Genomic DNA, 23,033 nt, shown 5'->3' with positions numbered 1-23,033 from the left:
GTTTTCCCAAAGTTCTCTTAGGCTCTCCTCCTGCTTTTTAATTTTTTTTCTAGAAGCTGCTCTGCTTGGGTATTTTTTCCTACCTTGTCTTCTAGCTCACTGATGTAGTCCTCTGCTTCTTCTATTCTACTGTTGATGCTTTCTATTGAGTTCTTTATAGCAGTGATGTCATTTTCATTACTCCTCGGTTCTTCTTCATTTCCTCTTGGTTCTTACAGATATTGTTGAATTTGTCTTCCATTCTTTTCATCCACCTTATGACCATTTCCCTGAATTCTTTCTCTGACAGGTTGCTTGCCTCCATTGCCTCCATTTCATTTACTTCCTTTTCTATTGATGCCTGTTTTTCTTTCATATGCGGGTTGTTTCTTTGTCTCCCCATGACCTCTCTTCTCCAGGTGTTTGGTTATGTAGTTCTCTATCTCTCTGATGCATTGATTTAAAGGAACAAAATACAACACAACAAAGCACAACGCACAAGGCACTGAACACAAATGTATTCATGATTCTAATAACCCCAAATAAAGGTGACCATCAGAGAAAAGAGAATTAGGGGATAAGGATGAAAAAAGAAGAGAAAAAGAAAAAAAGGAGTGCAAAAATGAAATTGGGGAAAAGGAAAAAAATTAAGAGAGATAAGAAAGAGAACGAAATAGAAGAGGGGAAGAAACTATTTATATGGGGAGAAAACTCCAATAGAACAACCACTAATCCCAACAAATTCCAGCAACAGATACCTAGAGATGAATGCAAACTACAAACAAAAACTAATAGCAAGTGAGGCAAGGGAAAACAGAAGCAAAAAATAACGGGAAAAAAGCAATGAAAAAAGAAAAAGAAAAAGTGAAACAATCTCACAAACAAGCATAAAAACCCCAATATAATTAACAATCAAGCAAACAACAAAATGTCAGAGAGAAAAATAATTTGCATAGCGAAGAAAGAGAAGAGAGAGGTGTATATGGACTTAGAGCAGGGGATTGGAAATTAGATATATAAGTAGGGTGAAATGTTAACAGGGGGTAAAAAGACAGAATAGGGAAAATCTAAAGCAGGAATAGGGTAAGAGAAACAGGACAACACAAGGAGAAAAGTGAGGAAGAGAGTTTTGGCATAAAGGTAAAGTTGAGATAGAGTGAAATGATGCTAAAGAAAAGATGAAAATAGAATGTAGAACACTAATCCCAAAATAAAATCAGGAGAAAATAAAATGACACTTTTTTTAAAAAAAGGGTAAAATGGTAGTAGTCATAATACTGGTTAAAAATAAAAATGTAGTAATTAAAAAAGGTAAAATCAGGTGATGAAAAAAATTTTAGTTTCTTAAGTAAAAGGTGAAAAAAATAAAAATGTGAAGTAGTGAAGGTCCTTCACTTCCCATACTCTTCTGTTTGGCACACCTTACTCCTGTCAGGTATTCAGGAAAGTGTTGAAGTTCCCTATGATACACTGTTCCTCCGTGTTGTAAACCACAGTCCTGATTTTAAAGCAGGCAGTATTTCTTTGTTTCCCAGACTGCCTTTATTTGTATTTACAGAAGAGTCAGTTTATGGTCCATCCCCTGGGTGCCAGTGTTTCTGGATTGACCTCTGAGGCTATAAGTCCTCTCTAGCCAGTATTTAGGTTTTGTTTTCCCTGTCTTACTTAATACTGGTTTGGGAGAGTCCACAGCTCCAGAGCTTGTTCCTTAATCATTACTCCCGCTCTGATTCCCAGGTTCCACAAAAACAACTTCCTCCTGCAGTCTCTGTGAATGAACCCAATTGGGCAATCCTATGCATTAGGTGCGTGAGCTCACAACCCTCCACCATCCAGCTCTGTGCGAAATTCTCCCAAAGTCTCTTCCGCAGGTCCTCTCTCCCCTGGCACTAAGCAGCAGGCACACTGGAAAAATCCAAGGCTGCCTTTTTGCACCCAGAACAGCTATGAGCTGATTATTAGAGTTCCCTTCTGCCAGAAGCCCTGCGGAGCCCCTTCCACACTTGCAGATCACTCTGGCCCCAATGGACCCAGACTTTGTGGGGCGCAGACATTCCCCACGCGTTCCTCTCTCCAACCTAAGTCACAAACCGCACCTTCATCTAGGTGAAATCTGACCTTTCTGTGAGGAAGAACAGGGCTCCTCTGAGTCCACTTATTCGCTCAGCTTGAGATCCCGTGTTCCTGGGTTGCTACCTGATCCCTGGGTATCCTCCAACATTTTTAAATGGAAAGAATCAAAAACATCTCACACAGCCTTTATTTCACTCTAGCGTACTATCACATTATTACAGTTGTTGCTCTGTGGGTTACTGGGTGCCTCCCCCACCAGCATGCCATGTCCATGAGGACTGGGATTTTGTCTGTTCTGTCTCACACCTGCACCCCCTGTGCTTAGAGCAGTGTCAGCAGATGGTGAGCAGTAGGTTGGTCTTCTTTGATAAGTGAGTAAAGAAGTTACACATGTGATCATGGTTGAAAGGGTGAAATATGGAGCGTCATAACCTCATCTAACTGGGATTCAGTCCTAGACTGAGGGACCAGGGAGACTTTCCTGAAGAGCGGCATCTGATAGAGCAAGAGCCCAGGCTAACCGAGAGCTGATGGAGGGGCAGGCGTAAGAGTTCCAGGCAGAGGGCACAGCAGATGCAAAGGCCAGGAGGTGGGAAAGTCGAGGGGAGTAAATGAATTAAACTGACTCATTTGGGTGATTAAATGAGCTAATAGACCTGAAGGGCCCAGTACACAGAGTGTGCTATAGAAAGGCCAGCCATTGTCATTATTGCACATCCAGGTTCTGCCCACCTGGGAACAACAATAACAGAATAAAGGGGTTCTTCCCTCCCAAACTGCACAAGCAATTCATGACATCAAGCCTTGACTACAGCTTGACTGTGGTATAAGTGACAGGCGATAAACCACATATATGTAAATACACACTCCCTGTCACGCAAAAGTTTCTCATGTGTTTTGTAGTCCCTCTCTCTGCACCCCACCCCACAGTCATCAGGCAATCACTCATCCTGTCTTTCATGATAGATTACTTTGCAATTTCTAGAATGTTATATACATGTAATTATATCATATGCTCTCCTTTTGGTATGGCTTCTTTCAATAAGCATAATGATTTTTATGAGGTGAAATTTTTATAACAAGATATTAATCTTTTTAAAGTGAACATTTCACTGGCACTATAGACACAATGTTGTTCAGTCACTAGGTTACCTAGTACTGAAACATTTTCATCCCCAAATAAAACTCTGCATCCAATCAGAGGTTGCTCCCATCTCCCCAGCCCCTATCCCTGGACACCCCCAATCTGAATTCTGTCTCCTTCTCTTTCTTGTCCCTGTTTTCTGTACCATCTATCCTGTCAGCCTGTACATCTGGTGCCCCACTTGTCCCAATGTCAGGGCACTAATCTAAGCGTTTACACATTATTCTTCCTCTAAACTGCATTTCTCACCCCTCACATCCTTCTAGCTCTGGGGGGATAGCGCCCCAATACCACTGCACCAGCTCCAGTGGCTGCTTTCTCAACAGGTAGGTCAGCCCCCCTCGTGTTCCTCAGCCCAACCTAAACCCACACATAGAGAGCCTTCCTACATTAAAGCCCTCGGTGCCATTGAACTCATAAAATGCCTCACACCCCCAAACCTCCCCAGCTTTATAATTTCCCATCCTGACTCTGAACAAACCCCATCCCTCCACAACCCCTTCCTATGCTCCCTTCTGCTTACCCACAATCCAACATTGGCCAGGTCCAAAAACATTCCACAGTATACCCCAGAGGACACAATGAGCAGGAAACAAAACAGAACCAGAAGAGAGATTTATTTCCATTTCCCAGGATCTTCTTGTTAACTCTCTAAGGCCAGACACATCGAGTTTGCAAAGGAACAACAAAAAGAGTCAAAGAATGAGGACCCTGATGTCTGGCCTGAGCTCTGGGTCATGGAGGGCTGGAAAGAGGGTCATCCAGTGTAGGCCTGCAGGTGGCTGACATCATAGGGAGGTGCACATTTACTGGAGTTGTTCTTTTATCACTGAATATTTGTTTAATTCTCTGTGATATTGTTCTTCAAAGGTGCAGTGAAAATGAATATAGAATGAGAACACTTTTGTTGATTAGGGCGTGTCTTCTCAGATCTGGTGCAAGGACCACTCAGAGGCAACTGGGGAAAGATATTGGAAGTCAAACCATCACCAACTGTGAACCCCACTTCAGAAAAGAGGAACAAAAGTGGGGAACATTTATTTGGAGGATTGTAGCCACATAAAGAAAGAAATGAGAACATTTGAAAATATGATAAGGATCGACACTGTAAGATGACAGGTTCAGCTAATTACAGGTAGATGATGTCAAAGTAAAACTTGAGCCAGACAAATTCAGGGAGGCAAGAAAGTCCTTATACAAGACCACGCAACAGGGCAGTGAGACTGACCTCAACACCTGCTGGGGTCCAGCCCCAGCAGGTCCAGGGGTCCCCAAAGGTGTGGACGGAGTCGGTGAAGAAGGAATGACATGGAGGCAGCGTTCAGGTGATCATCATAGCCAGGTTATCTTGTCAGGGTCTCCATTGAAGTTCTGGTCTGGATCTCCAGCAAAGTTCTGGTCTGGATCTCCAGCGAAGTTCTGGTTAGGATCTCCAGCCAGGTTCTGTGTCCATGTTCTCTTGCTAGGTTCTCCAGGTTCTCCAGCCAGGTTCTGTAGCCAGGTCCTGGTCAGGTTCTCTTGCCAATTTCTGTAGTCCGGTTCAGTCCAGGATCTTTTGCCATGTTCTCTCGCTAGGTTCTGTCTCTAGGTTCTGAGGCCAGTTTCTGTCCAGGATCTTTTGCCATGTTCTCTCCAGCAAAGTTCTTCTGTCTCTAGTTTCTGTGTAGGTTCTGTCTCTCTTGGTTCTGTCTCTTGCTGTCTTGTTGCATCTGTATTTATACCAGTTGATTCCAATCCTATCAATTTCTATTCCAAAGGTTAGGGTGTTTCTTATCTCCATTCCAGGGAGTAAAGATTATGTAGCTTAAGCATGATTGTTCATAGTTAAAATGATTAATTACCTGCCTGGCACTTAGTTAAGTGGTTTTATTCCCTCCCTAACTTCAGGGGAAAATCCCTACCTGGGGAAACAACCTTTCTCGGAGAGGTGACCTTGGTTAAATCACATAGTGCCAAGAAGGTGAGAAAACATATTAAGAGCAGTATGCCATATATGCCAGGTCCCTTGAAACAGCAAGCATGGACCGGCTCCCGGCAAACACCCCTGAAAGTAACGGCTGGGGAGATTTTAAGAACAAGAGAAGGAATCATAGGCATCTGTGTTTGCAAATTGGATTGACACAAGAGATAAATTAAACTCATGAAATCCTGACAGGAGGGTTTTCATTATTGTTACATTTAAACCTCGCTCAAGGATAAGTTTTTTTTTTTTTTTGATGAGAGAGAGAGAGAGAGAGAGAGAGAGAGAGAGAGAGAGAGAGAAAATAATCAGTTGCCTCCCCTAGATGCCTTGACAGAGGATTGAATATGCAAACTCTAGGTGTTTAGGAGAAAGTGCCAACCAACTTCGCCACACTGGTGAGGGTAGCAGGATTTTTTACATCTTGGTTTTAAATGTCCCCACCCAAGTTAAGCTTCTACCCTTCCTCAGAGACTGAGACACAGAAAACAGGAGAATTAAATTTTAACAGAATGGACCCAAAGCCTCTATGCAGATATTCAATGAATCATATAAATGACAAGAAGTTCTGTTTATTAAAAATACACTTTTATTGATTTCAGAGAGAGGAAGGAAGAAGGAGAGAGACATAGAGACATCAATGATGAAAGAGAATCATTGACTGGCTGCTTCCTGCACACCCCTACTGGGAATCAGGCCTGAAAGCCAGCATGTGCCCTGACTGGGAATTGAACCATGAACTCCTGGTTCTTGGGTTGATGCACAACCACTGAACCACTCCAGCTGGGAGGCAAGAAGCTTTTAAGGAGACTTAGGTATATTTCAAAAGGACAGAGAAAGAATCTGCAATTACAAATTGCAGTTGCATTTATTTCTAAAGGAAATACTCTAAAAACTTAGTGGTAAGAGGCCCAGTCAAGAAGAAAGGTTAGAGACTCTGAGGGAATAATGAGGCCTCTGGTTCATAACACAGCTACTTTCTGCACAGCAGAGGGAAACACAACTAAATCCTTTCAGCCAGCACACAGTTTGCATCGCCATCAGTTCCTGCAATTTATAAACAAGAGCAAGTTCCCAGCCATTTATAAATAGATGCAAAATAGTTGAGAGACTGAACAGAGATGGCATCTGATCTCCCAGAAGGCTGTGTTTCTGTAATTTTCCATGCAGACACTACATTTCTCTACAGTCACCTTCCCTTTGATCAAACATCATCTCCAAGGAAGAAGAGTATTTTGGTCCTATCACATGTAAGTCTGGTGTCATTCTATTTGTCCTGATTAATGACCTAAGTGCAGAGGAATGACATTCACCTTATAGTTTGCTCTGATGCAGGTTTTTCTATGAAGCCTGAGATGGGAGATTTAACAGCCTCTTGAGGTTAGGAGCCCCTGTCCTTTCACTCAGGTCCAAAGGGAAGCCCTTCCTTCCCTCCCAGAGCGCTATCCTCCCTAGGAAATCTTGGCCAGTCTCCGATTCCCAACCTCCCTTCCATTCCCAGGGATTGTCCCCTCCTTACCAGCCAGCAGGTACCCCAGCCAGGGGAATAGTCCACTGTGGGCAGGGGCTGCAGGGAACTCCATGGTGACCGCTGCCTGCTCTGTCCCTCCTTATAATAGAAGAGCTCGAGGTCCAGTAAGGCTACCAGCACCTCTGTCCAGACTGATGGGATGTGCTCTCCCTCCTGCCTGTGTGCTGAGTCTCCGGCTGGGGCAAGATAACCTCCCTGGTCATGAGGGCCAGGGCATGGTCAGGGCCCAGGACCCTCCCTCTCCCTCCCCTCATTTTTGCCAACCCTGTTGCCCCTTTCAGTTTACCTTTACTCTATAATTTGGAAACTGCTGAAGCCTCTGACAACACACACACGTACAAACACAAACACACACATGCACAGACACGTGCCCAGAAATGCACTGGCCTGGGGCTTCCAGTTCCTGGTCATTCTCCACAGCTCCCTATCAGTGCACATTTGACTTTTCCCTTCAGAGCAAGAGGTCTCGGGCCACCTCAGAAATATTGTCACAGGGATGCCCCGGCTCTGCATTGGATCTCCTGTGAAACTTTGAAAGGATTGGGATGCCCAGGTGACATTTTAGAAAGGCTGCTTCAGCAGCTGCCCAGCTACATGGATGCCAAGATGAGACGCTATGATGTGAGGTTGGGGTGCCCTGCCCCTCTTCTGTACACAAGGTGACTCTCCAGATCCTCTTAAAATGCAGATTCTGATGCAGCTGGTGTGTGGTGGACCAGAAACTCTGCATCTGACGAGCTCTCAGGTGAAGTGGATCTTACTGGCCTGTGGAGCCCATTTGCAATAGCAAGGCTGATGAGGGCACAGGTCCTTGTGAGAGGGTAACCCTCTCACCCCAGCATTGGCCCCTGCTGCATCTTGGTCTTCGGTCTGTCAGCACCACACAGGGAACCCCACAGGCCCCAAACTGGGGATTATTTCTGTTTGTGACACAGAAACCCAGCTGGGCACCAGGTCTTCCCTGTGTTCTAAAATGTGCTGGGAAGATGGGATTTCCTCTCAGCAGAGAGGCCACAGAGGTGACTGGCAGTGAGAAACCGTCAAGCTGGGTGATGAGTGTAGAGGGGACCCTCCCTCGCTCTCAGGTTGTCACCAGCCTGGGTGTTGTTTCCAGAGACAGAGACCCCAGCACCACGGGGAGCAGAAGGACCTGCAATTTCTAGGTGTGAAGGTTAAGGTGTGAAGCAAGGACTATGGTGGGAACTCAGGTGGCTGTGGGCTCCATGGTTCTTGGGGAATGTTTTCAAGGAGACCCTCCATCTCTTTGTTGATTGGCCCTGTCCATATCCGCCCTGACTGTACCGGAAGCCCCTGTCCTCTGCCTGGGGGACTTTTATGAGGTCACCTTGCCTTAACCATGTGTGGTTCCAGTTTGGGGGAGGGGAGCAGCATAGAGATCCCTGAAAAAGCAGCTGCCCCTTGACCCTGTCAAGGTCAGAAATATCCAAACCTGTGGAGGATTGTTATGAGTGTTTTAGCTGAATTGGTGTCATATGACTGCAAGCAAGATCACAAATCCTGAGAAGAACAGCAGTTTTGTAGATTATTTTATACATTATAATCAAAGGAGAAGATGATAAAAGTTGCATGAAATTTATTGGAAAGTGAAGGAAAGCATAGCAGGGAGATCTCTAGAAATAAATAAAAAGCAAAATGGAGAAACACATATTATTTTTACATTGGAGGATCCAGGATAGTTAACATTTCTAGCAGGTACAGAGGCTGTGCAGGGAACCAGGCAACATGAGCACTCTCTGGTCTTGTATTCTGGTGCCACAGGCTCTGCCTTCAATGGGCCAGGCAAAGAAAATTTGCTGGAGGTATGTGATGTCAAGGTATGTTATCCATGATGCATAAGAACAGGGAAAGGGCTCACTTGAGGGAAAGTCTGACATTTGCAAAGGAAGTTGCAGGCCTGGGACATGACTACGTGCCATCACCTGCCCAGTTAGGCATTTGTGATCAGACCACACTGTGCGTCACTGAGCTTGTCAGGCCTGTCATGTGGCCCCCTGGGCTTATCAGGTTTCTTGCGCAGCCTCTTTTCCATTCACAGTTTCTGGAAAGAGCAGGTGGGACGGCGCAGACATGACGGAGGGGCCCAGAAAAATTTGTTGGTCAGAGAATGGAAATAGGTCTCCTTCTGCACCTCCTTAGGCAAAGCCCAGTTCCAGTGTGGATTTCCGTGTTTTGTTCGTGCATCTCAATATCGCCCCCTGGAAGGCAAAAGGAGACCTGCAGGCAATGTCAGGTACTGCACTAGGAATGCTGACCAGGCTCCAGAAGGTGGGAGCTCACTGGGAGCCCTGGACAGAGGTGAGCTCTGACCTCTAGACTAAGAGCCAGCCATCTGGGGCCCAGTCCCTGTATGTCTCATGCCTCCCGACTGCATCTCAGGGCAGGCTGGGCCCAGTGAGAAGACTGGCTTTCTCCAGAGTATTATGAGGCCAGTGTCCAGAGAGCTGTCCCTCTGGTGGATGTGCTGTTTCAGGAGGATGTGCAGTTCCAGGTTTTCAAAGCCAGGGCCTGGTGAGGCCTCTTTTGGGAGAGGGTTCTGGCTCGGATGCTTGATCCCCAAATGCCCTCCGTGTTTCCCATCACAGCATTGGGATTTTCCATCGAGTCCCCAGTGTCCCAGTTTGTCATCTGCTCTAGGCCTCCCCATAGGGCCCAGTTTCTGGAGCAGCTCCACATGCAGTGTCAACCTGGTTACTCTGTGGGTTCCCTGTTAGGGGAAGGGAAGCTCCTGTATGACCCTCAGCACCTATGAGATGGAAGCAATCCCAGATCCTGAGTTCTCCTCTCCCATCTTGCTTAGGACGTTCCTCTTGCTCCCAAGGACACCGTGGGCTGGTGTGATGTCTTTAGGGGCCACAGGCAGCTGTATTCAGACCAGGGACCTTGGGGATAGGGAGTCATCCCCTAATTCCCTTGAAGGGATTCTACCTGGGATGGAGAATCCAGAATGTCTGCCAGGTCAGGGATCTGTGATAAGAGGAAGATCACGGGCTGCTTTCCAGGTCCTGAAGAGATGAGATGCCACTCAGAGGGTGGGGGTGTGGAGAATTGTGATTTTCGGGGAATAAAGAGGGGTCTGACCCCTCACTGTTAGGAGGTTCCTGTCCCCCTTCATGATAAGTGGGGTAAAGACCTGACCCTGAGACATCCCCGTGCCCAAAGGGGCTGTGGCCTCCTCTCAGGCTGACAGCAAGGCCTTCGTGTGGATCAGGAACATGATCTGACTGCAAGTGTCACACAGGGTGACAGGCTTCCATTGTGTGGTTTCCCTCATCCCTTTAATGACTGTTTACTGAGCATCTGTGAACTCCACAGAAAACAGAACTACATGGCCCCTGCACTCATGGAGTTTACCTTGTAAGGAGAGACAGGCTCTCAGATTAAATCATAGCACTAAGAATACAATTATAATCGAGAGAAGGGCCATGAGTGGAAAGTTCTGGTGCATCCAGAGCATGTACTTGAGTCTCAGCTGGTCAGGGGATCCCAGAGAGAACTGATTAATTGATCTTCTGGCTGAGATCTGAAGCATGAGTGGTCTTGTGCCCCTTGAAGGACAGGGGGTGTTGGGGAAGACCTGCCTGCAGAGCACTGGCCTTTTGTGGGCAGATGCCTGGCTGGATGTAGGAGCTGAGGGAGTACAGTGTGGCAGTGGAGAGCGAGAAGGACTGAGTGATGCTATTGAGGTTGGGCCCTGCTGGGCTGTGGGTGCTGCTCAGGACAGGTCAGCAGCCACCTGGGGAGGCTTCCAGCTTTGGACTAGCTCTGCTGCCCTCTGGTGGACTAGCAGCTAAATGTGCAAGAAAAGGTCATGTTACAGTTGGGTATTTTTTGAGTTTTGTATTTTTCATTCAACTTACACTTTAAAAAATATTTCATATGTATATAAATATATATAAATTTAACATATTTATTGAATTTTAGTTGACATATAATAAAATTAACATATTGAAAACATGCAATTAATTAAGTTTTGCTAGTGTATGCACCAGAGAATTTCTTACAATGAAAATAATTAACATGTCCCTCATTCTTTTTTTTAATTCTTCATTCTTGAAAGTATTACATATGTCACCTTTTTCCCCCATTGACCTCTCCCAGCCAGCCCCCACCCCCCAGCACAGGTCCTCACTCCCATATTGTCTGTGTCCATTGGTTATGCTTATATGCATGCATACAAGTCCTTTGGTTGATCTCCTACTACCCCCCTCCCCCCTCCCGACCTTCCCTCTGAAGTTTGATTGTCTGTTCGATGCTTCTCTGTCTCTGGATCTATTTTTATTCATCGATTTATGTTGTTCATTATATTCCACAAATGAATGAGATCATGTGATACTTATCCTTCTCCAACTGGCTCATTTCGCTTAGCATAGTCTATCCATGCTGTTGCAAATGGTAAGAGTTCTTTCTTTTTTATAGCATCATAGTATTCCATTGTGTACATGTACCACAATTTTTTATCCACTCAACTGCTGATGGAAATTTAGGCTGTTTCCAAATATTAACTATTGTAAATTGTGCTGCTATGAACATAGGGGTGCATACATCCTTTCTGACTGCTGTTTCTGATTCCTTGGGTTTTATTCTGAAAAGTAGAATTACTGGGTCAAATGGGAGTTCCATTTTTAATTTTTTGAGGAAACTCCATACCGTTTTCTACAGTGGCTGCACCAGTCTGCATTCCCACCAACTGTGTACAAGGGTTCCCTTTCTTGCCAGCACTTGTAATTTGTTGATTTTCTTATGACAGCCATTCTGACATGTGTAAGGTGGTACCTCATTGTCCCTTTTATTTGCATCATTCGGAAGATTAGTGACTTTGAGCATGTTTTCATATGTCTCTTGGCCTTCTGTATGTCCACTTTCGAAAAGTGACTATTTAGTTCCTTTGCCAATTCTTTAATTGGATGGGTTATCTTCCTTTTGTTAAGTTGAGTGAGTTCCCTATAAATTTTGGAGATTAAACCCTTATTGGATGTAACATTGGCAAATACATTCTCCCATGCAGTGGACTCTCTTTTTGTTTTATTGACATTTTTTTGTTTTTGTTTTTTTGTTTGTTTGTTTTTTGCTGTACTGAATATTTTTTTCTTTTTTTTATTAATTGCTTAAAGTATTACAAAGGGTATTACATATGTGTCCATTTTATCCCCCCGCCCTAGACAGTCCCCTAGCCTCCCCTATCCCCCAGTGTCTTATGTCCATTGGTTATGCTTATATGCATGCATACAAGTCCTTTAGTTGATCTCTTACCCCCCTACCTCCTGCCCCCCAACCCTCCCCAGCCTTCCCGCTGTTGTTTGACAATCTGTTTGAGGCAGCTCTGCCTCTGTATCTATTATTGTTCAAAAGTTTATAATGATCTCTATTATCCATGAATGAGTGAGATCATGTAGTATTTTTCCTTCATTGAATGGCTTATTTCACTTAGCATAATGCTCTCCAGTTCCATCCATGACATTGGAAATGGTAAGAGTTCCTTCCTTTTTAGAGCAGCATAGTATTCCATCGTGTAGATGTACCACTGTTTTCTAATCCATTCATCTAATGATGGGCACTTAGGCTGTTTCCAGATCTTAGCTATGGTGAATTGTGCTGCTATGAACATAGGGGTGCATACATCCTTTCTGATTGGTGTTTCTGGTTTCTTGGGATATATTCCTAGAAGTGGGATCACAGGGTCAAATGGGAGTTCCATTTTCAGTATTTTAAGGAAACTCCATACTGTCTTCCATAGTGGCTGCACCAGTCTGCATTCCCACCAGCAGTGCACAAGTGTTCCTTTTTCTCCACATCCTCTCCAGCACTTGTCGTTTGTTGATTTGTTGATGATAGCCAGTCTAAGGGTGTGAGATGGTACCTCATTGTTGTTTTGATTTGCATCTCTCAGATGATTAGTGACTTTGAGCATGTCTTCATATGTCTCTTGGCTTTCTGAATGTCCTATTTTGAAAGGTGTCTATTTTGGTCCTTTGCCCATTTTTTGATTGGATTGTTTATCTTCCTTTTGTTAAGTTGTATGAGTTCCCTATAAATTTTGGAGATTAGGCTCTTATCAGATATGACATTGGCAAATATGTTTTCCCACACAGTGGGTTTTCTCATTGTTTTGTTGATGGTTTCTTTTGCTGTGCAGAAGCTTTTTATTTTGATGTAGTCCCATTTGTTCATTTTTTCTTTAGTTTCAAGTGCCCTAGGAGCTGTATCAGTGAAGAAATTGCTTCGGCATATGTCTGAGATTTTGTTGCCTTTGGATTCTTCTAGAATTTTTATGGTTTCCTGTCATACATTTAAGTCCTTTATCCATTTTGAGTTTATTTTTGTGTATGGTGTAAGTTGGTGGTCTAGTTTCATTTTCTTGCATATATCTGTCCAATTTTCCCAACACCATTTATTGAAGAGACTATCTTGGCTCCATTGTATGTTCTTGCCTCCTTTGTCAAATATTAATTGAGCAGATTGGTTCGGGCCGATTTCTGGGCTCTCTATTCTATTCCATTGATCTATATGCCTATTCTTGTGCCAGTACCAGGCAGTTTTGAGAACAGTGGCTTTGTAATACAACTTGATATCTGGTATTGAGATCCCACCTACTTTGTTCTTTTTCAGGATTGCTGCAGCTATTCGGGGTCTTTTTTTATTCCAGATGAATTTTTGGAGAGTTCGTTCTAGGTCTCTGAAGTATGCTGTTGGTATTTTAATGGGACGTGCGTTGAATTTATAGATTGCTTTGGGTAGTATGGACATTTTAATGATGTTGATTCTACCAATCCATGAACACGGTATGTTCTTCCATCTGTTTATGTCTTCCTCTATATCTTTTTTCAACATCCTGTAGTTTTCTGAGTAGAGGTCTTTTACCTCTTTAGTTAAGTTTATTCCTAGATAGCTTAATTTTTTTGGTGCGATGGTAAACGGGATTGTTTTTATAATCTCTCTTTCTGAAAGTTCACTATTGGTGTATAGAAATGCCTCAGATTTCTTGGGGTTAATTTTGTATCCTGCTACATTGCCAAATTCATGTATTAAGTCTATTAGCTTTTTGATGGAGTCTCTAGGGTTTTGTATGTATAATATCATGTTGTCTGCAAATAATGACAGTTTTACTTCTTCTTTTCCAATTTGGATACCTTTTATTTCTTCTTCTTGCCTGATCGCTATGGCTAGCACTTCCAATATTATGTAGAACAGGAGTGGTGAATGTAGGCATCCCTGTCTTGTTCCTGGGAAATGTTTTTCATATTTTCAATTGAGTATGATATTGGTTATAGGTTTTGTTATGGGTTGACTCAGCGAGATAGACCACCAACTCAGAATTTAAATTTAGGAACCTTTATTAAGCTGGCCAGGTGTCTGCAGTCCCAGCACCGCACCAAAGCACAGGCGGAACTGCAGCCCTGATTGCAAGAGTTACAGCATATTTATTTGCAAAAACTATAAAGTTACAAAGCCTTGTTTACACAATTTGTTCCCGACACAGTATAGCATTATCACCTTCCTATCTATGTTTTCTGGGAACAGAGAGCACAGTATATTGAGGAGGGACCATGAGACCATATCTCAAGGCCTGACCTGATGTCAGTACCTTCCTATCTGTCTGTTCCAGGAACAGACAGTACAGCACGCCCCGATATGCAGCCCAGTACATTCCCTACTGGTCTCAGTGGGAATCAAATCTTTGATTCAGCGTCCTCCTCTAAGATTCTGGAGTATTGGGTGTATAAAACCATTAACTTTACAGCCTGTATTTGATTTTGTATGAAATTGAGGAGGCATCTGGCAATGCAGGGGCCAAATATGAGCCCTAGGAGGAGCAGAACAACTGGTCCTGCCAAGGAGGGGAGCAGGGTAGTTAGCCAGGCGGACCAGGAAAATAAATTCTCATACCAATTGCCTTTAGCCCTTCTAGCCTCTTCTTGGTCAGCCAGCCGTTTTCGCAGCTGGCTAAGGCTTTCCCTGATCACCCCCAAGTGGTTGGTGTAGAAACAGCAAGACTCTCCTAGAGCCAGACAGAGGCCTTCCTGCTTCAGGAAAAGCAGATCTAGGCCTCGTCTGCTTTGTAATACTACCTCTGCAAGTGAACCAAGGGAGTCCTCCAGTTGGCTAACAGATTTTTCGAGAGAGCTTAAATCTTGATCTATCTGCCTACTTAACTCTTTATAATTCTGGTGGCCGGTTGCTAGGGCGGCTGTTCTGATGGCCGTGGACCCTGCTAGTCCTATTCCCATAAGGAGGGGGACTAGGATGGGGGCCCTTTTAATCCTTCTGGATTCGAGGTTTAAATGTTCTCGGCCCCCTTCTCCCGAATAGTAATATACCTGTGGGAGGATATGAGTTAGAATGCATAGTCCAGGGTCCATCGGATTCTGGAGGACTGGAGAGAAGATGCAAGGAGTTATACCAGTTGTACATGCCCACCAAGTCCCCTTCGGAGCCACTAAGAAGGTGGGGGTCTCTCCTGTATAATTCTTTGGAAGTATGATAGATGACTTACATAGATCTGTATTGGTGGAACTGCTAAGGGGGTAGTTCATAGGGTACACACAAGTCCCGGGGTTTAAGATGTCCCCAAGAGTAAGTCCTTGGTGTTTGTGTCCCCACATACACAGTCCGTCTGGCAGACTTTCTGCCGAAAGGTTCCTGATGGCAGAAGCATCCTTCCCGAGCTGGGCCCCTGCCCCTATCCCAACATAATAAGGGGGTTCAGGGTTGAGGCACAGCCAGCAATCCGCGGTCAGGTTTGGGGAGGTGCGATTTAGGAAAGAAAACATTAAGTCCAAGGTTCCCAGCAGCTTCCGGTTTGGTTTTCCTGTGCCTATATCCAAAAGCTGTTGTAGGTCCCCAAGGGCTGGGGAGGTCGTGGCTGCAGGTGGAGTAGGGCTGGGGATCCCAGAGCTTTGTGCCCCAGGGGAACCAGGAGGTTAAGCTGGGGCTGGGTGCTGTGGCTGGCTGGGCCTCTCTGGCTTGTCTAGGCGACGCAAGGGGCCAATCGGGTTGAACCCCCGGGGAAGAGTCCGGCGCTGAATGGTGAAGAGCTGGCCAGGGTCTCGGCCGCTTACATAGAGTCTTAGTCCCCACGTCTTTCCCCCTTCCCATTGGTCAGTCCACCAGGCGAGAGGCATGAGGAGGACGGGGTTACAATTTCCGATCGTGCAGTTCTTCTTCGGGCCCCAGGTCGAACCTCTCTGTTCAGATGGAGGAGCTTGTCGGTGGGAGGTTTTTTCCATAGGGCTAGGGTCTCACAACCCCAAGAGGCACAATAGAAGTCACCCTCTCCTCCACAGTTACTACCCCCTTCCTGGGGGCAGACATAATGTCGAGTGTGCCACAATTTTTGCTCTAGGGCTAGGTCTACGCACCCGTAACCCCTGGCTTTGGTGACCCGGGGATGGCCCCCCGAGCCATGCCCAGTCAATGCAGTTTTGCTATGGGAATTTCCCCAGTTTTCTCCAAACAGTTTACAGAGATCTGTCAGGATGACAGGCGCCCCTATTCCAACAACAGAGCCTATAACAGTCCCATCAATAGTACGTGTGACCTCCCAAGAATAATTTCTGGCCGAATGGGGATTTCCCAGTCCCGGCTGCAGGCAGATGAGGAGAGTTAGGAAGAACACTGAGTGAGTCTGACCTTCAATGGGTCTCCGGTCTTCTGGACCCGCCATCCCTCGACGCTGTCGTTCGTTTTCTTAACCTGCGTACGATGGATCCAGTGTCTCTTTCCTGCGACTCTGATGGCGGTTGGAGTGCTCAGCACCACCTGGTAGGGTCCATCCCATCTAGGTTCCAGGTTGCCAGGGTCGTGACGCTTCACCCAAACGAGATCTCCCGGAGAGAAGGCAGGCTGTGTTGGACTGGATCTCAGCACGTCCTCCTCCCGTAGGGCTCTCACCACCCGTTGTGCCGACGAGGCGCTGCTCTGCAAAGCCTGTAAGGACTTAAGCAAATTTCGGGTAGACAGTCGGGCAAGCTCTTCCTCCCTTAGGCGGGGAAGAAGAGGTGGTGGCCTGCCAAACATAATTTCAAAAGGGGTGAGTCCCTTTATGTATGGAGTGCACCTAGCTCTGAGGAGAGCAAAAGGAAGGAGACTTACCCAGTTTTCGCCAGTCTCTAATTTTAACTTAGTTAATGTTTCCTTTAAGTTCCCATTCATCCTCTCTACCTGTCCAGAACTCTGTGGCCTATAGACACAATGCAATTTCCAGGTAACCCTCAGGACCTTAACTATGGATTGTGTAACTTTGGCGATGAACGCTGGGCCATTATCGGACCCCATGTATAGTGGCAGGCCAAACCGGGGGACAATTTCAGTGAGGAGTTTTCTAACTACTACCTGTGCTGTCTCTGCCTTGGTTGGGTATGCCTCAGGTCAGCCAGAGAAGGTATCAATGAAAACCAGCAAGTATTTATACCCTCCTTGTCCTCCTGGTATCTTGGTGAAGTCCACTTCCCAGTGTTCTCCAGGGTTCTGTCCTCAGAATTGCTGCCTCTGCGCGGCCACAACAGGGGGACCTTGGTTTACCTGGCCTCACACTTGGCACCTCCTAGCCACATCTTGGGATATTTTCTGGAGCCCTGGGATGCAAAATTCTCTTCCCAGTAGTTCTGATAGCTTCGTTCCGCCCAGGTGGGTGCTCTGGTGGGTCTGGGAAGCGATGGTCTGCCCCAGGGCTTCTGGCACTATAGGCCTTCCATCTGTCAGGATTAGCCATTCAGCCTCTCCTTCCTGGGCCCCTAGTTTCACAGCTAGCCTCTGCTCCCCCGTCACATAAGTAGGCTTCTCTGGGATCCTTCGTGCTGGCAGGGCTATGAGAACTTCTAGGGGCCCTACTCGTCTTTTAGCCACGTCCTTGGCAGTTTGGTCTGCAAGTCGATTTCCCTGTGCTTTGGGACTATCACCCTTCTGGTGCCCTCGGCAATGAATTACTGCCACTTCTTTTGGCCCCCATATGGCTGCCAGGAGGTTAAGTATCTCAGAAGCATTTTTAATGTCCTTTCCTCCTGAGGTCAGGGGGCCTCTTTCCTGATATAGGGCCCCATGTACGTGTACAGTGGCGAAAGCATACCGACTGTCTGTGAAAATGTTCACTCTTTTTCCTTTTCCCCAATGGAGGGCCTGAGTGAGTGCTATAAGTTCTGCCTTTTGGGCTGAGGTGCCTCGTTCTAAGGCCTGTGCCCAGAGAACCTCCTTTTGTGTCACCACTGCCGCCCCCGCATACCAGGTACCTTCCTCTACGAAGCTGCTCCTGTCCATGTAGAGGGTTTCATCTGGATTCTGCAGGGGCTGGTCCACAAGGTCCTCTCAGAGGGAAGTGAGAGCAGTCAATGTCTCCTCACAGTCATGCAAAGGAGGCTCTGGCTCCTTGTCAGGGAGGAGTGTGGCCGTGTTCAAGGCAGCTGTTTTCAGGAAGCTGACTTGTGGTGGGTCTAGCAGTAACACCTGGTACTGGGCAATGCGGGCGTTGGACATCCATCTCTCCGGGGGGCTCCTTAATAAGGTCTCAACTGCATGCGGAGCGACTACTTGGAGATTTTGGCCAAAGGTTAGCTTTGAGGCTTCCTTTACCAGGAGGGCGGTGGCTGCAATGGCTCTCAAGCAGTTGGGCCATCCTGAGGCCACCAGGTCAAGTCTCTTAGAGAGATAAGCTACGGGGCGCTTCCGTGGTCCTAGGGGTTGTGTGAGGACCCCTTTCGCCACCCCTTTGTTTTCAGCTACATATAGCTGAAAGGGTTTGGTTAGGTTTGGCAGGGCGAGTGCCGGGACGCTTACCAGGGCTTCTTTCAGTTTCTTATAAGCCTCTTCTTCCTTTTCTGTCCAGACCAGGGCGGCCTCCTTTCCCCCCGTTGCAGAGTATAGTGGTCTTGCAATTTCTGCAAAACCTAGTATCCATAGCCTGCAATAACCCACTGCCCTGAGGAACTCCTGGACTTGCCTTTTGGTGGTAGGCCTGGGGATTGACAAGATGGCCTTTATTCTGCTACTGGATAAAGTTCGCCTACCCCCTTCTATGTTGTAACCCAAATATGTTATTCGGGTAGTGCATAGCTGAGCTTTCTTGGTTGAGACCCGATACCCAAATGATCTAGGGTGGTCAGCAACTCTTGAGTGGCCTGTCTACAGTCCTGTTCCTTCTCCGTGGCCAGTAGGAGGTTGTCTACATATTGGAGCAGAGTCACCCGTGGATGGTCCTGACAGAACTCCCGGAGGTCTTGGTTTAGGGCCTCATCGAACAGAGTGGGTGAGTTCTTAAACCCTTGTGGCAACCTAGTCCAAGTTAACTGTCCAGACTCTCCCTCTGTCGGGTCCACCCACTCAAAGGCGAAAACAGGTTGACTCTGCTTTGCCAGCGGAAGGGAGAAAAAGGCATCCTTTAGGTCTAAAACAGTATAGAACCAGTGTTCTGGCTTGAAGAGGCTGAGAAGAGTGTAAGGTTTCGGAACCGTGGGATTGATAGTCTCAACCCTCTTGTTTACTTCCTTTAAGTCCTGCACCGGCCTGAAATCCTCAATCCCTGGGTCTTGTAACTTGACCTCTGGCCTTGGCCCCTCAAAGGAGATTGTGGCCGGTAATTTACTCAGCAAGTCCCGGCCTAGCAGAGGGTAAGGGCACTCTGGCATTACTAGGAATGAGTGAGTCACTGAGCCGTTTCCTAGGTCGCTGATCCGACCTTCAGTTTATGGGTAGGATTTTACTTTTCAGTTGCCCCTTTGATGGGGATTTTGGTCTTAGAGACTGGACCCACTGGCTATTGCAGGACAGAGAAAGTGGCTCCCATGTCCACAAGGAAGTCCACCTCCTGGCCCCCCACTGCCAGAGTTATCCTGGGCTCTCGGGGGCCAGCTGAGCCCTGATGACCCTAATCCACCTCCTCCACCAACATGGGAGTCGGTTCCCCCCATGCGTTTAAGGCACTCCCTTTTCCAATGTCCTTCCTTTTTGCAAAATGCACACTGATTTTTTCCAAGCCTGGGTTGGACTCCTTTTCTCCTGCGAGGCTTTCCTTTGTCCTCCTTGTCTCTCCAGCCCCTTGGGCCTTTTTCCTCGTTTAGGGCCAGGAGGACCTTGGCCATCCGGGTGTTTAAACCTGCCGTCGGGTCCTCCCGATTATTAAAAACCTTCTGGGCTACCTCAACCAACTCAGAGATTGATTTCCCCTCAAAGCCTTCTAACTTCTGCAATTTTTTTTCTAATATCTGGGGCCGACTGGAAAACAAATGCAACAATGACAGCCCTCCGATTTTCTAGGGCATCAGGGTCAATGGGAGTATACACCTGATAGGCCTCGCACAGCCTCTCAAGGAAAGCTGCCAGGCTCTCATTAGGCCCCTGGACTGTCTCTGTCACCTTAGAGAGGTTTGTGGGTCTCCGAGCAGCAGCTCGGATGCCCCCCAATAGAGTCTGGCGATACCGATTGAGAGCCTCCTTTCCCCTCTCACTACTGGGATTCCAGTCAGGTCGCCTGGAGGGAAACACAGCCTCTAATCTATCTTGGTCAGAGGTAGGCTGCCCATCCGGACCCAGTACAAATCTCCTCCCTTCCGCCTTGACTCTCTCTCTCCTCCAAAGTGAAAAGAGTTTGCATCAACTGTTGGCAATCATACCAAGTAGGTTGATGGGTAAAAAACACAGACTCTAAAAGAGAGATTAACCCCTGTGGGTTCTGGGAGAAAGAAGGATTCTGGTTTTTCCAATTGTACAGGTCACTGGTAGAAAAGGGGACATAGACCATGAAAGGTTGCCTGTCTGGACCCAAATCTAAAGGGCCTGCCTGCCGTAGTGGCAGCATAGGAACTGCAGGACTGGCAGATGCTGCTGGGTCCTGCAGGTTCTTCCCCTCTCCCTCTGTCTCTCCATATGCTGTCCCTTGCCTAGTGTGAGGAGGGGAGAATGAAGCTGGGTCCTGGACTGGTGTTTTCGGAGGAAAGGAAACCAGCTGTGGAGGAGGCAGAGGTTCCGGGCCGGCGGGTGGGGGAACATATGGGGGAGGCCTGACCTTGGGGAGTGCCTCCTCACTTGGACCCTGGAGAACAGGGGGAGTCTTGTCCTTCTGGGCCGAAGCCAAGAGGACTGTCTGTCTCTGTTCCAATTTTCCCCTCGGGAGGCAAGCCCTCATCCACCGGGGTTTCTTGGACAATATGTCAACCCAAACCTGAATATAAGGAATTTGATTAGGATGCCCTGGGCTGTCGTATATGACATAATAGACCCGGTAGGCAGTGGTCAGATCAAAAGACCCCGCATCCTGCCACCCCTCCTGGAAAGTGGGCCACTCCCGTTCACAGAAATCAGAATAAATCAGAGTAGCTTTCACTTCACACAGACTCTCATACTTACATTCATACACCAGACAGTCCTAGTTTTTGACTTCTACCAAATGTTTACTCAGAGTTTCAGCAATCCAACCAATACCTGACTAATTGCCTAAGGGAGCTCTATGGCTTCCCAGGAGGTGATCAAGCTCCCCTTCCACTCACTCGGAGTGGGCCTGACTGATAGGGGGTCGACGAAGATGACTTACTCTATCCCTTTTTGACAAAGACAAAGAACAGAGACAAAACAAACCAGCCAAATGCAACCTAAGGTTGCCCGGAACCTGCAGCTCACTCCTTGAAGTCCTGAAAATTTTTCAAAAAACATTGCAGCAGGGTGTACACAGAAGCAGACAACGTTTTGACAATAAACACCAAGACAAACAAATACCAGACAGACAAACCCAGTGCAGCCTACAGCCGCACAAACCAGGACCCCGGCCACCGTAGTGGCCGTGGGTCAGGGTCAGGAGTACCGCTGCGTCCAGCCTTCCGTATAGGTCCTTCCATGGGATGTCCCAATTCCAGTTTAACGACCAGTCCTTACCTCTCTCAAGAGTCCAGGTGGCTCGATTTCCGAATTGAAAGTTTTGGGTGGAGTGGATGCCTCCTTGATAGTTGTTCTCCACCGGTGTGGGGTATCTCGCTGAGTGCCCGGCGACAAGTGGGGGAGAGCCTCCTCCCTTGAATAGGGGGTCCCTCTCCTCCCTGACGCGGGAGAGCCTCCAGCCCTAAATAAGGGGTCCCTCTCCTCCCTGCCGGGTATCTCACTGAGCCTCCAAATGTTATGGGTTGACTCAGCGAGATAGACCACCGACTCAGAATTTAAATTTAGGAACCTTTATTAAGCTGGCCAGCTGTCTGCAGTCCCAGCACCCCGCCAAAGCAAAGGCGGAACTGCAGCCCTGACTGCAAGAGTTACAGCATATTTATTTGCAAAAACTACAAAGTTACAAAGCCTTGTTTATGCAATTTGTTCCCGACACAGTATAGCATTATCACCTTCCTATCTATGTTTTCCGGGAACAGAGAGCACAGTATATTGAGGAGGGACCATGAGACCATATCTCAAGGCCTGACCTGATGTCAGTACCTTCCTATCTGTCTGTTCCAGGAACAGACACTACAGCGCGCCCCGATATGCAGCCCAGTACAGTTTGTCATATAAGGTTTTTATTATGTTGAGGTATGATCTCTCTATTCCCACTTTGCTGAGAGTTTTTATCAAAAAACGGTGCTGGATTTTGTCAAGTGCTTTTTATGCATCAATTGATATGATCATGTTGTTTTTGTCTTTCAATTTGTTTATGTGATGTCTCACATTTATTGATTTGCGGATGATGTACCAGCCTTGCATCCCGGAATAAATTCCACTTGGTCATGGTGTATGATCTTTATAATGTATTGCTGGATGTAATTTGCTAAAATTTTGTTGAGGATTTTAGCATCTATGTTCATCGGGGATATTGGCCCATAATTCTTTATCTTTGTAGTCTCTTTATCTGGTTTTGGGATTAGGGTAATGCTGGTTTCATAGAAAGAGCTTGGAATTGTTCCTTCCTCTTGAATTTTTTGGAATATTCTTAGGAGGATATGTTTAATTCTCCTTTGAATGTTTGGTAAACTCCCCTGTGAAGCTGTCTGGATCAGGCCTTTTGTTTGCTGAAAGTTTTTTTTTTTTTTTTTTTTTTATTACTGCTTCAATTTCATTGGTAGTTATCGGCCTATTCGGGGTTTTTTATTCTTCCTTATTGAGTTGTGGAAGATTGTATTTTTCTAGGAATATGTCCATTTCATCTAGTCCATTTCTCTACTTTCCCTATTTTGTTGGAATAGAGTTGTTAATAGTATTTTGTCATAATCCATTGTATTTCTGTGGTGTTGGTTGTTACTTCATCTCTTTCATTTCTGATTGTTTATTTAAGTCCTCTCTCTCTGCTTCTTGCTGAGCCTGGCTAGAGGTTCATCAATCTTGTTTATCTTTTCAAAGAACCAGCTCTTGGTCCAATATATCTTTTG

This window comes from Myotis daubentonii, chromosome 15 (genome assembly GCF_963259705.1).
Source record: "Myotis daubentonii chromosome 15, mMyoDau2.1, whole genome shotgun sequence".
NCBI lineage: Eukaryota > Metazoa > Chordata > Mammalia > Chiroptera > Vespertilionidae > Myotis > Myotis daubentonii.
This window is presented reverse-complemented; position numbering follows the sequence as displayed.